The sequence below is a fragment of the Eumetopias jubatus genome, unplaced genomic scaffold (genome assembly GCF_037043125.1).
Source record: "Eumetopias jubatus isolate StellerSeaLion01/CBP00866 unplaced genomic scaffold, mEumJub1_p1.0 scaffold_2, whole genome shotgun sequence".
Taxonomy (NCBI): domain Eukaryota; kingdom Metazoa; phylum Chordata; class Mammalia; order Carnivora; family Otariidae; genus Eumetopias; species Eumetopias jubatus.
The window spans coordinates 158,833,150-158,845,339 of NW_028274808.1; the positions used below are offsets into that span (position 1 = coordinate 158,833,150).

Here is a 12,190-nt window from a genome sequence, read left to right on the forward strand (position 1 = left end):
AAATATTTAATAAATAGCTGCAAATTATTTACTGAATGTTTTTCACTGCCTTTGTAATCAGAGATCAGAAAATTTATGGATTTATTTTCATATTTATATTAGAATGATAGCTTATATATCATTTAAAAAACTTTCACGTATTTCAGAATATTTATTGCCTCCAATGAAAGCCGAGTTTGTACTGAACCCTTAATATTTTTCTGTGGTTTATCCTCTTTTTGACCCATGTTGGATAAGAGCACCAATATTACAAGTCCTCTGTGTTGCTTACTCCCAAAGAGGCCTATGAATGAATATAATGAAAGATGACCATGAAATTTCATTTCATTTACATCAATAGATTTTATTTTTATTTTCTTCTTTTTATTTTTTTAAAAGATTTTATTTATTTATTTATTTGACAGAGAGAGAGAGAGAGAGCACAAGTAGGCAGAGAGAGAGGGAGAAGCAGGCTTCCTGCTGATCAGAAAGCCAGATGCGGGGCTTGATCCCACATGACCTGAGCCAAAAGCAGCCGCTTAACTGACTGAGCCACCCAGATGCTCCTATTATTATTATTTTTTAAGTAGGCTCCACACCCCATGGGGGGTTTGAACTCATGACCCTGAGATTAAGTCACATGCTCTACTGACTAAACCAGTCAGGTGCCACTATATCAATAGATTTTAAATTCTATTATTTAGGGGCCTTGAGTGAAAATACTTAAATTTATGACCATACATTTTTTCCTGGAAACCTCTTACCTGTTAAAAAAAAAATTAACCACTCGGGGCGCCTGGGTGGCTCAGATGGTTAAGCATCTGCCTTTGGCTCGGGTCATGATCCCGAGGTCCTGGGATCGAGTCCCGCATCGGGCTCCCTGCTCCTTGGGAGCCTGCTTCTCCCTCTGCTTCTCTCTCTCTCTCCCCTCCACTCTGTCTCTCATGAATAAATAAATAAAATCTTAAAAAAAAAAAATTAACCACTCAATAGAAAAATACAATTTAAGGATTCTGAAAAGTACATAAGAAACACCTGTACTGGGCGCCTGGGTGGCTCAGTTGGTTAAGCGACTGCCTTCGGCTCGGGTCATGATCCTGGAGTCCCAGGATCGAGTCCCACATCGGGCTCCCTGCTCAGCGGGGAGTCCGCTTCTCCCTCTGACCCTCTTCCGTCTCGTGCTCTCTATCTCTCATTCTCTCTCAAATAAATAAATAAAATCTTTAAAAAAAAGAAACACCTGTACTCATTATTATTGTTTTTAATAGTTCTTTTATTTTTTTAAATAAAAGGCACCTGACATGTGAAGTTTCTAAATCAGAAGTGATATATTGTGAGGCTTACCTATGTTTTAATACTAATCACAGAGGAATTCATCATGAAAAAGTATACAATAGGGCGCCTGGGTGGCTCAGTTGGTTAAGCGACTGCCTTCGGCTCAGGTCATGATCCTGGAGTCCCGGGATCGAGTCCCATATTGGGCTCCCTGCTCAGCGGGGAGTCTGCTTCTCCCTCTGACCCTCTTCCCTCTTGTGCTCTCTGTCTCTCATTCTCTCTCTCTCAAATAAATAAAATCTTTAAAAAAAAAAAGAAAAAGTATACAATATTAGGACATTGCAGAAGACCTACAGGATGTTTTATTTTGGCTTAATAATGAACAGCACTTTTAGAGAAAGGGGTGGTAAATCCAGCATGTAATAGTTCAATAACATTTTATTTTATTTTTTAAAGATTTTATTTATTTATTTGAGAGAGAGAATGAGAGACAGAGAGCATGAGAGGGAGGAGGGTGAGAAGGAGAAGCCGACTCTCTGCTGAGCAGGGAGCCCGATGTGGGACTCGATCCCGGGACTCCAGGATCATGACCTGAGCCGAAGGCAGTCGCTTAACCAACTGAGCCACCCAGGCGCCCTCAATAACACTTTATTCTTCTACTTTGTTTGTATTGAAGACCCATCATTCTGATTGCAGATGTTCACTGATGTTTGTGAGAGAATCTAGACTACGTTTAAATGATTAAATTACAAACATAAATTGGTGAGAACTGAGACAGTCAACATGGAGTCAAGAAAAGACTGCTGCTCTTGGGGGTGGGGGGGTAGGAATCATAGAGGCGGCAGACAATGAGGAAGTGGGAGGAAAGTTAAATACAGATTTGAATACGGTAACCAGGTAAGATAAAACCAAATGATCTAACTTTGCAAAGGATTGGGAAGATCCCTTTCCTCTGAGATAGCTAAGAAGGGTAACATACATCTTGGGATGAAGGGAGGGAAAGTTGAGGGTTGCATAAGATGGTCTTTTTTTATAGTATTATGGACACATGTAAGAGAAATAATAACCTATACTGGTCCAACCCCTAAAGTTCTCTTTAACAAATGGATGGATATGTTTCTAAATAGGATAAAAGTTGTGGAAATGAAAAGCCATATTATAAAGTTAAAATGTAACTTTAATATCATGTAATGCATATAAATACAAACATTATCATCTCGTTAAAACCAAATGCAAAAAGTCCCCCTAATTGTAATTTTTTTAGTAAATACATATTTATTTTCTTTTTTTAAGTTAAAATTAACAGAGGAAGTATCATAGTATTTAAGATACCTGAATAAAAAGATATGTATTTCCCTTCTAACTCTTAACTCAAATCCACCAGGTGGCAGTAAGTTTTTATTCACAAGAACAGTTCATGAAGACTTTAACATTTGTAAAAATCATAAAATTATAGCATGTTTTAAGTGGCTGTGATTCCAATCTTTTTCAAACGATGTGTGTGCACACATGCCCAAACACACACATTATTCCGTCAAGTCTTCACACCTGCCATTGTAGGTCAGTATTACTCCCATAGTTATTTCATTTACACATTCCCATTTCAGTAGGGTATAAATATTCGTCAGAATGCAGAGAAATTATTTAATATTTGTTTTCCATTTTATTGAATGATTTTTATTTAATGGTATACAAACTTAAAAGTTTTTTTTAATTGCCAATATTCAACAGTTTTGGACCTATTAAAAATGGATATTTCATATATCCCAACCTAATATTTTTCTCTATTCCTTGCCGCCCAACCATGCAATTTCCTTCCCTACTTTACAGTGCCTTGTTTGTCAAAGTATGGTCCTGGAATTTGGAGCATCCCTGGAGGCTGCTTAGAAATGCAGAATCTCACGCCCCATCCCAGACTAACTGAATTAGAATTTTTGTTTTAATGAGATCCTTAGGTGATTGGGCAGCACTCAATATCAAACCCCTTAAAGATATCTTGTATGCATTCTTTAACTCTTCCTCCACACTCTTGGTTATTAAGAGTTACCGTATTTCACTATTTGATTTGTTTATCTCCCTTTTGTACTTTAAAACACATTATTAAGGCTAATGCTTTGATAGGATTATAATCTGCCACCTGCATTCATAATCTAGGATATAAAGATAATCCTAAAAATCTTCTTTCTAGCATGTTTTACCTTTCATGTATTCATTCATCCATTCATTCATTCACCTCAGGCACTGAAACAGATGCTGCAAATTCAGTGGTGGACAAAACACATAGTTCTTGCCTCTTGGAGTTTACCATGTGATGGTGGGGATGTTAGTTAATAAGAAAACAAGTGTCAAACAAATATACATGTAACTTAAACTTAGTAAGTATTATGGAGGAAACAGTGGGCACAACAATATGCAGTAACTGTGGGTACTCTGGGGGGGGGCGGGGCAGCAGAGAGGTAGGAGAGAGACCTACTTAAAAATCGGGTAGTTAGAACTTTGAGACATGAAGACTGAGGAGCCAGCCATGAGAAATTGTAGGAAGGTGGTTCAGGCAAGGGCACAACATGTGCCAATGCCAGAGAATAAAGAGATTAGCAAGGAATTGAAGGAAATTTCTAGGTGGGAGTGTTATGGGAAAAGGAGAAAATGGAGAACATGAGATTGGAGAGAGAGCAAGGGCTAGATGAAACAGTATCGTGACCATGATTAGGAATTTGAATGAAATGGGGAACAAAAGGGTTTCAAGTAGGAACATGTGATTTCATTCATATTTCCAAAAGAATATTCATGCTGCTCTGTAGAGAAAAGATTGAAGGGGACATGCAAGATATTTGAGATACCCAAGAGGAGACATCAGGTAGGCAACTGGACATACATGTATGGAGCCCAAATGAGAGGTGTAGGCTGGAGTTAAAACTTATGAGTCATTTCAACCATTCCTAGGTTCCAACAACGAATTGTAAACATCTAAAACCACCATTCCTTACCACATAACCTTTATGTAGCAGTTTATAATTTACATTTGATCATCACAATTCTGAGATGCTTATTCTTCTACCTTTACAGATAAATGCTCTGAAGCTCAGAGAAATTATTTAACTTGTTCAGTGTCTCTTAGTTTATTATTAGCCAGGATTTAAGCCCAGACCTTTGACTACAAAGTCTGTAATACCACCTCATATTATTGTACTTCCCTCTATTTTAAAGGGTCTAGAAACAGTATTAGTAATTGGCTAAACCATGGAGATTTCTTAAACAAAACAAAACAAAACAAACCCCCACAGGGGCGCCTGGGTGGCTCAGCCAGTTGGGCGGCTGCCTTCTACTCAGGTCATGATCCCAGGGTCCTGGGGTCAAGCCCCATGTCAGGCTCCCTGCTCAGTGGAGAGCCTGCTTCTCCCTCTCCCTCTGCCTGCTGCTCTACTTGTGCTGTCAAATAAATAAAAATCTTTAAAAAAATAAAAAAAACCCACAAACTTTCCTTATATTCCCTATTATACATATCTTAAATTTCCTATGTTCCAATTTACTTTATAATGGTGAAACTAGTAATGTTAATGAAAGGATGGATAAGAGAGGTATTATGAAAGGACACACAGGATTTTGTAACTGATGGGACCCAGGAACTAGGGGAAGAATTTGAGCAAGAGACATAAGAATTACACAAAAGGGATATCATTAATAATAGCCAACACTTAGGAGCAACTGGCTGGCTGAGTCGTTGCAGCGTGTGACTCTTGATCTTAGAATCATGAGGTTGAGCCCCACGTTGGGTGTGGAGCCTACTTAAAAATACTAGCCAACACTTACATGGGATCTCTTATGTACTATTACTTACACACACACACGTACACAACTACATCTATTTTCTATACCTCAATTATCCCATGAGATAGGTTTGCTATTATCCTCATTTTACAGATGAGAAAAATGAACAGAGAAATAACTTGCTCAAAGTCATGCAAATATTAAGAGGTGGGATTTCAATCCAGGCAGTTTAGTTTCCAATTTTGTACTCTTAACAACTAAGCTATATTGTCTCTATCAAGACATCAGCTAGGAGAATCAGTTTGAAAGAGCATTGGAAATGCCCAGTTTAAGTAACAGCAAGGTGTATGAGAAGGAATTAACAGAATATTTAAATTATATATATAAACTGTGTTTAGGCTGGGGAAATAAATTTAGGATCCGCGAAACTATGAGGCAGAATGTCTATTTTAAGGGAAAAGTAGAATCTGGAAGTTGGAAAAGTTATTAGAAACATCTGATAGTTTTCTTCTTGGAGAGAATATGGGAGGAACAGATAAAATGTGAGCCAAACTGTGGGAAATACTCAAGCAGTGGCAGATCACTGAGCAGAGAAACAGGATTATCAACAGGGCTTGGTAAATGATTAAATAAAGAAAGTGAGAGAGGAAGGAGTCAAAGATGAACGTTGAGAGTAGTGACTAAGAGGACAATGGAACCATTAAAAGGGGCAAAGGTATTTTTGAAGATACGAAGTCTAGATGATGTAGAACTGAGGAAGGATCACTTTCTCTAGAACAGAATATAAACATCCATGTCATAAGGGAAGCATTCAAACTCTCTGGTCTGGCTGCAACCTACCTTATCCTTATTATTAACCTTGTCTCCTCTCCTGCTTACCAGCATCCCTTAGGATTCATGGTAGCAAGTGACAGAAAACCTCTCACTGGTTTAAACAATAAAACAAATACATGAAAGAACTGACTAATTTAACTGTTTCCAGTTATTTAGTCCACATTGGATTCAGGGCATCAGACATGTTTCCAGGCCAAATCTCCATCTTTCAATCTGCTTTTTTCCATGTTACCTTCTTTCTCAAGATAATCCACGAGTGAAGAGATGGCTTTGGGCCTATCCTTTTTCCAGATTTAAATCCATTGTCAAAGACAGAGCACACTTCTTGGTAAACCCAGCCTAAGGCAGAGGATTAACTCAAATATGCTTTCCCCCTGGAGTCCTGCTGCAGCCACGTGCACTGAGTGAATAGTTTTCCAAAGGAAATTATCAGAATAGGGAATGAATGCTGGACAAAAATGTCTACTAAAATCCCTTCTGCTCTATAATGGAGTAGCTTAACAAATCCTTCTTTTCCCACTCTTGACGGAAAAATCCTCAGTTCCTCAATTTTGATATTTTCTCTGAGCATTCAGGAAGAATTTTATTTTATTTTTTAAATTATTTGTCAGAGAGAAAGCGCACACAAGCGGGGGCGGGGGGCGGACAGCAGGCAGGAGAAGCAGGTTCCCCGCTGAGCAAGGATTCCCCACGTGGGACTCAATCCCAGGACCCTGGGATTATGACCTGAGCCGAAGGCAGACGCTTAACTGAGCCATCCAGGCGTCCCCAACAAGAATTTTAAATGCTTACTGAGGTGAATGTTACCTCAAAAGGAGCAATTTATAGCCCAAACAGTTGTTTATTTTTTGAAACAAGATGGCTTCTATTTTAAATCCAAAGGACATTCATTAAAACATGACAACTACTAGGAATTAGGACTGTAGAGACCTCCGTTCCAATCATTTACAACTACTGAAACGTGCTTTCCCATGCGGATCAAGTGTGTTTTAAGCATCAAGGGAAGTAATTTCCCCTAACGAAAGTAGAAAGTATTCATACATTTTTCTAACAAGGGAAGCCGTGCAAATCAAGTCCTGGTGTATCCCCGTTGCTTCATCCCCCATCTTCCACTATACTGTCACCAAACCTTTAAGGCCAGGGGAAAAACTCCAAACGAACACATCCTGACCCTCTTTTGCCTCCCTCCTCCAGCCCGGGGCGCATATCCGGTCTCCGCAGACCCACCCAACCAATAAGAAGCGACCGGAGCCGTGCTCCTTCCAGAGAGAAGGAAAAATGTCCCGGGACGTCCATCCACCTTCGCAAACAACCTCTCCCAGCCCCAAGAGAGGATACACGAGTGATGCCGCTAGAGAATGAAAAAAGCCTTCCGCCTGCCAACACCCGGAAAATCTTCCCTGGCGTGCTGGCAAAGTGATTTGCTTTTCAAAGGAGAGAGGGTCCCCTTTCGGGCCCCCCAATGCCTCACCCGGCGAGAAGCTCTCCCTCCTCCTCCTCGCTCCCCGGACCTAACGCCAACGCTACCCCGACCGGCGTACCCTCTACCCGACCAGGCCCCGCCTCCCCAGTAATGAGTGCGAGGAAGGGGGCGCCGGGGAGATCCCGGTTTCCCTCCGCGGACGGCGCAGACGCACGGCCCGAGGGAGCCGGAGTCTCTTCAGCGCCCGGGATCCCCTCCGCGACTCCGCGCTGCCTAACGGGGCAAGTCGCATGCGCACCCGGTTGCGCCAGGGAAAGGGAGAGTGAGGGGAGGGGCAAATGCAGAGCGCCGGCCGTCGGAGCCCGCGGGGGTCACTGACGACGCATGCGCCAGCAGGGAGCGCAATCACAGACTAGGCTTGCAGCTACCGGCTTAAAAAGGAAACCCCCGAGAGCGAGAGCGCGAAGGAAATCTGGCCGCCGACGCGTGCGCGCTCCCGGTGAGTGGAGCCCCACCGGGTGGGCCTGGGGCTTGAAGTCTGCCGGTAGGCTTGCCTCGGCGGCGCATGCGTGCTCCCGGTGCCGGTGGAGGAGGGGAAGGGAAGGGAGGGGGAGCAGCGGGCGGCAGTAGCGGTGAATTTTTTTGGAAGTGGGTGGGGGGCGCCACTCAGCCCCAGGTGCTGCTTGTGCTGGGAGCCGCGGTGTCTCCTGGACGCTCCGGGTTAGTGGTTCCGAGTCACCGCAGCCAGACTCCAGGGTGGGGGAGGGAAGAAGCCGGAGCCGCCGCAAGCCACACGGTGAGGGCGCGGGGAAGGGGAGGGAGCGGTGGGCGGTGTGTGTGTGGGGCCGGGGGGCGGCGGCCGAGGGAGGGGAAGGCGGGAGCTGAAGCCCAAGTTTTGTCTATCGTCCTAGTGTGCCCTTTCCCGGGAGTTGGGGTGGAGTCGCGCCCTTGTTGAGGGGCCCTCCGGGGCTCCTGGGGTTACCTGCGGGGCAGGGGCGGGATTGGGGTGCACGGAGGGGCCGGTGGCCGGAGCGCGCCTCCGGGCTGGGGCCATTCCAGCGGCCGGGAAAGCCAGAGACGCGGTGCCGAGAGGGCTTTCGCTGGGGACCCGCTAGGCCTTGTGACCCACTTTATTCCTGTCACAACTCGGGCACGTTTGGAGCGGCGCCCAATGGGGCGCCGGGGCGGCCAGCTCCTCCGGGGAACCCCCACCCTCCCGGCGCCCGGCCCGCGCGCCGCGGTCCGCTGTCCGAGCGGCGGCCGCCGCCCGTGGGCTGGTTCCGTTAGTGGTCGTGGTTCCGGGGCTCGGTTCCCGGGGAACGCGCCGCTCGGCGCGCCCAGCTCGGGCGACTGCGCGGGTTCGAGGGCTCGCGGCGCTGCGCCGGGTCTTCCTTCTGGCGACTCGCGCCTCCCCGCGCTCTGTCACCACCGCGGCTGGCTGTTCTAGATCTCTTTCCGCCCGCGAAGCTGGAGTCTGTCCTGGCGCTCTGGCCCCTGGTGTGTAATTTCCAACACGTAGCGCCGCAGAGCTTATGTTCTTCGAAGTGTTTTCGTTGATGTAGAAGTCGTCCTGTTGGTAATAGCAGGATCCTGAAAGATGAATGCCTCGGCCTCTGACCTGGCGGATGAAAGATCGAATCAGGTGGTCGTTTTCTTGCTGTTAGGATGCCAAGCTATAGGGCTGAATTCAAGGCTTACTAGCCTTAAAAAAAAAAAAAAAATCAATGTTTTCTTTTACAGTGAAAGAAAAGCACAAGAAGAAAGTTTTACAGTCACTGTTGATATGACTATTATGCTGATCCCCCAAATCAAAAAAAAGGTAATTTCACTTGAAGATTGCATTCTAATTTGTAGTTTTATTTTTGGTGTTAAGAGAGTTGTGGTATGTTTGCCCCTTCACCTGCTTCAAAAGCAAACGTTCTGAAAAGGATATAATTTAGCTAGTGAGTTGCTTTCTTGAAAGTTATCCCCTGGGACACCTCAAATCTGATTTGTTTTAAAATCTTGTTGGTGGAAGGAAACTAATTCAGGTATTACGTATTTGAATGAATAGAATGTCATTAAAGGTTAGCCAGAAGACAGATGAAAGTTGTGGTAGAATTAGTCATGATCAGCTATGAGAAAAAGAATGAGGAAGCTTTTTGTGCACTGGCATGGAAAGATCTCCAAAGTATGTTATAAAGAGGAAAAAAAAACCCCCAAGGTGTAGGACAGTGTGAATAATGTGCTACTTTATGTGTTAAGAAAGATGTGGGGGAGGAATAAGAATATGAACTTGTGTCTGCTCTTCAATTATAAAGAAACTGGGAGGATACTGGGAAATTAATAACAGTGGGAGAGAGGGAGAAGTAGTAGCCTGATGAAAGGAGGTGGGAAATGAGATGTACACTGTATATGTCTTTGTATTAAAAATTTTTTTGTGACTATGTTACAGACTCATAAACTAGATTAAACAATCCTTCTCTCCAAAGTAATTTGCTATGTGGGTTTTGCCCCGTCTGCCTGTCTCTGTTCCATTACTTGTGATTTTGGCCATTTTCAGTATGATTTATCTTAATGTTTTTTAAGAAAAATGAACTAACATTGAAAGAAAGTTTAAGATAGGCTGGGCTCTTCTACTTTAATTTTTAAGATGCTGACATCACAGACTAACTCATAAAGATGCTTAGTTGTATTTTGCTTTGCTAAAATATATAATGGCATTATTTATACTGGGCATTATGGCTGGATTATGCTGTTTTCAGAGGCTAGTTTTGTGTCCCTTTTCCTCTTTTTAGGAGTCATAGTTGTATAAAATTTTACTTTTTAACCACAAAGTTGTGATAATTGGAGAATATGAACACCCCATTAAAGTGATGATAGACTTGATTGTCCAGGTAGTTTGCTTTTCAGACTAGGAAACTTTTCTCTTAAGGAAATCAGACATGAACCTCAATGAAATGTCAATTTGTAAATATAGTTCTTATGAAAAATTAAAATAAAATTGAGAAGCAGTGTTCTATGGTGCAATAAATAAAAACTTATGATTTACGGATGGCTGTAAAAATTGTATTAAGATTTCTTTTTTCTGTTAGCGTAACCTTTTTAATTAGGTTAAAATTGAAAAAGGGCTTTAATGTAGAGTGGATGTAATTTTGAGGGGAGGGTACTGAAACTCCCTCTGGTGGCTAATACTGTATAATCAAAGTAGTGAATGTTGAGTAGTGGGTGACAGTTGCTATGGGCATTTTTGTTATGTTACCAGTATTCCTTTTTATTTTGTAGGATAGGATAATTGCATTATTTCTGTTTGATCTGTAGGTCTGTAGTAGCCAAGCTTCTGCAAAATGACATTTATTTTTCATTTGAATTCATTGGGCTTATTAATCCTTTTTTTTGAAAAAAATAGAATCCCATTTTAGCATTTTACTTAATATTATTTTCAAAATTACAGAAGTAAATTGCTCATGAAAGATGAAAACAATATAATATGTATATAATGAAAACCTCCTTTCCACACTTAAACTTTTATTTCACATCCCTCCCCAGAGATAACTGCTGTTAACACTGTTGTTTAACCTTCTACATTTTTTTCTGTGCATTTGCAAACATAGACTTTTTAATATTGAAAATTGAATTGTCACTTCTGTCAGTTTGCCTCTACTATGGGCTCTGTTACTACTCACGGGACAGGAAGACAACTTGGAGTATGTCAGAAAGTTTAACATATGGTATACTCCTTAGAACATACTCATCTTTTCACTTGTGAGGGGCCTGTCAGCTTGGGGTACCTTTACAATTTGCAGTTAGATCATACTGGTGTGAGATTTATCTGTTTGTAGAATGTATTCATGTGAAAGAGTTGGATTCCTTGGGTTTTATAGGACTCTTTAGAGTCCCCATTGTAGGGTTTTCTTTGGGTTTTGACGTGGTCTTGGAGACCACTAGAAACTCCCTAGATTACATCAACCTCTCCAGGTCCTCTGAAGGCTGACTCTGTCCTTAACTAAGAGATGCTGATTGACTTAGATGGAATCTAGCCTTTGAAGGGGAAAGGAAGAGAAAAGGCCTTTTGGTCTGGTTTGTGCTTACCTGACAGCAGACAAGGAGTATGCACACCTTCACCCACCTCCTCTCTCCCCCTGCAAGAGAACGCTACCTTTCTAATAATTCTTTTCAGGTGATAGAGTGTGCAGAAAGTTCAGAGGATCAATCAACACTAAATCTTTACTCTTTAGTCTTTACTAAGTTATGTGAGATACATAGAAAGATGCAGTACGACTGACCCTGCTTTCTGTGGGTTTGAAATCTAGTGTAGTTAAAAGAGCACGTATGTAATGATTATAACACAAGGTAGGAAATGATAGATTCCAGGAGAAAAATATATATAAGGTTTATAAGGGTGAGACTGTTTCCAGCTTTTTATTTTTACAGGCATGGCGTTTGGAGGAAGAGTTTCTATTTAAATAGTTAAAGGATAGAACAAATTTAGAAAGCTCAAATCTTAGCTTTTAACGAGTAAGTGAGGAGTTAAGTTGTATCATAGCAGACGTTTATAAGACTAATTGATAGTTGCTTTTTTTGTTTGTTTTTAGAACAGTCCACAGGAAAGAGCCACTTAATGTTTAATTTGATAATTATAATACAACCTCTCTTAGATTTCAGGATTGTTAGAAATATTAGGAAATTTAATTCTCTCATTTAACTTATCTATCATCTAGTATGTCAGGCAGTGTTAGTATTAAGAGTAGATTACTTCTTGTTTCCTTTTCTCAAAGCACATATTTAATGTACCCTCTCCCCCACGTTTTTACTTCTAGTGCTATGTCAATTAAAATATGTTTGCTGCAAATATTTTAAACTATGAAAGCAAACAACATTGTAAAAAATTGAAGTTCCGTATTACAGAAAAATTACCTTTTATTGTTTTGT

The 12,190-nt window shown here is 41.9% G+C and overlaps 1 protein-coding gene across 1 annotated transcript in view; it reads left to right on the plus strand.

Annotated features, from left to right (window-relative positions):
• The first annotated feature begins 7,703 nt into the window (after nucleotides 1-7,703).
• CLOCK (clock circadian regulator) overlaps nucleotides 7,704-12,190 on the plus strand; it is a 139,121-nt gene continuing 134,634 nt past the window's right edge. The window contains exons 1-2 of the mRNA XM_028100556.2: nucleotides 7,704-7,778; nucleotides 9,020-9,098. The gene's annotated coding sequence lies outside the window, so the exon portion shown is untranslated. The remainder of the gene's footprint in view (nucleotides 7,779-9,019; nucleotides 9,099-12,190) is intronic.